We start from the raw sequence: 2187 nt of genomic DNA, 5'->3' as shown, positions 1-2187 counted from the left end.
AATCAGGAGCCACATGTTCGTCTTTGACTCTGTGATACATGAAAGATCTGTGAGCCTGAAAAACGGGCTGAATCATATCTTTTTTTTAAGGATGTCTCTGTGGTTTTTGTAACATCTAATGTTTTTTCATTGCAGCTTTTTTTAGTTTGGATAATGTCCACCTTTCAGTGTGTGTGTCCTGCATGCACGGTCGTGGGCCGATCTCTCCTGTGGTTACACTGCTGTCTAGTCTATACATCCAGAAATAGCCTGTATGTTGGAGGCTTTGAAAAAAAACACATGTATAAAACGCTTTTTTAGGAGCTGAGGTCAGTATTAGTGTGCTACACAATACGCTCCCTGTAATTTTTTACTTCTTGGCCAAATGTAATTCCTTTAAAGGACAAGACAAATCATCTTCCTGTAATTCACACTTAAGCCACACAGCTTTGTCTGCTGTGTCAGTGTTGACCAAAGAGGATTTCACCTGGAATCCCCTGGTCAGACTAAAAAGATGTGAGTGCAGACGAAGACAGGATGAAGGGTATGACGAGAGCGTGTGATGAACTTTAGGCCACTTTCAACTAAACAACAGGTTTCACAAAGTTTGGTTTTGATCTGATAAAAAGTACACCAGGGCCAAAATCAGCAATATTGATACCAATATACAAAATACAAATACAGTTTGAAAACCAGAACTACATCCCTGACAGAAAGTGCAAACACCACGTGACGTCTACTGACGCTTTAAAATCATCTAAAACGACCTGCTCAGTGTCTCAGGAGGAAAGGAGGACAGACCGACACCGGCTTTTTCAGGGACTGACACTTGTGACCTTTGGGTCAAAAGCGCATTTTCTCTTACAACCAGGTCCCCACACTACATATAAAACTATGAATGTGTAGAAGCTGAAAACTCTGACCTGATGGAGGAACTGTCTTCCCATCCGCCTCCCCTGTGGCTCTGCCCTTCTGCCTCTCACTCCTTAATGGGAAATCAGTCTGTTCTCCAAGCACCTCAGACACTTCCTGACCTGTTCTGCAAAGGAAACAAGTGAAATCTGCTTCATCCTCAGACTTAAACGTCCCTTTAAGAAGGCTCTGGGAACTCAGTTCAGGCTAAAATCACTTGTTAAGATGACAGTAATCTGTGTAGGAATCACCGCTGGAGATGGAGATGCTGTTTGTTTTCTTCTCTTCCTCCGGGACATCACCTCAGGGACTGACAGTCTGCACCGACTTGGCAGAGCTTTGGCCTGGAAAACACATCAGACGAGTGTAACATGCACGTTGTAAAGCGCTCAAGCTGGAGTGCACAGATGTGGGTCAGCAAGTGGAGTTTCAATAAGAGAGAAGTTAAAGAAGTCATAAACAAACACTTCCTTCATAAAAAACGACAAATAATTTCACCCACATGTTTCCAAAAATATGGAACAGTAGACAAAATATGTGAAGTAGCAAACTTCATTTGAAAGCTTTTTTCTGGCTTATTTAATATTGAATGTTAAATGCATCAGTTGATGATTCATATCATCTGTGAGATTAAGGCCGCTTTCACGTCATGATAAATGTTGAGTTATCACCAACTTAGCTTAGCTTAGCATAAAGACTGGAAACAGGGAGAATGATTAGCCTGGCTCTGGGCAAAGGTAACAAAATCCACCTGAGTTACATCCTGGGACTATTTCCTGGCCAGACGTAGTGACTTCGGCGTGAAAGTAAATATGCGTACCTCCCAGAAAAGTCAAACTGTTCAAAATCCAAAACATTTATGGGTGATTGAATTATTAAAAAAATGATTTTAAATGATGGCCACGTTTCTTTTTGGATGCAAGTTTTGTATTTTAGCAGCTGAAACCAGGATAAGAGCTAAAGATAGAAAGAGAGGTGTAGAGAGAGAAGAGAAAGAGGTTCATTTATAATGAAGGGATGTTCGAGAAACAAACCTAAATGTGGATTTTGCTCTGAAAACGTGTCTCATACATATAGAAGCAGCCATATAGTCAAAAGAAAGAAATGCTCAAAAAAGCATCATCATCCAGCCCATCTTCTTTCATCGGCCTCTTGGCTGGACAAATTTAACGCAGCCTCTAATTAGCTACATCTTCCAAGGCGACTGTCAGAGCCCGAGGAGGAGGAGGTTGGCCTTGAAATAAAGCAAGAAAAAAATGATGAGAGAGGAGAGGAGAGGAGGAGGAGGAGGAGGAG

At 41.6% G+C, this 2187-nt stretch overlaps 1 long non-coding RNA gene across 1 annotated transcript; it reads right to left on the bottom strand.

The window, feature by feature from the left end:
• Positions 1 to 15: 15 nt before the first annotated feature.
• LOC147820148 (uncharacterized) lies at positions 16 to 2181 on the bottom strand. Its single transcript, XR_015437556.1, has 3 exons — positions 1926 to 2181; positions 1143 to 1235; positions 16 to 1018 (listed from the first exon to the last, which is right to left on the bottom strand). It is a non-coding gene; the product is annotated as an uncharacterized LOC147820148 (long non-coding RNA).
• Positions 2182 to 2187: the final 6 nt, after the last annotated feature.

This window comes from Seriola lalandi, unplaced genomic scaffold (assembly GCF_002814215.2).
Source record: "Seriola lalandi dorsalis isolate HSWRI2012SDOR001 ecotype SW California unplaced genomic scaffold, Sedor1 jcf7180001985653, whole genome shotgun sequence".
NCBI classification, from domain to species: Eukaryota; Metazoa; Chordata; class Actinopteri; order Carangiformes; family Carangidae; genus Seriola; species Seriola lalandi.
The sequence above is the reverse complement of the archived record's forward strand: the minus strand, read 5'-3'. Positions and strand labels throughout refer to the sequence as shown.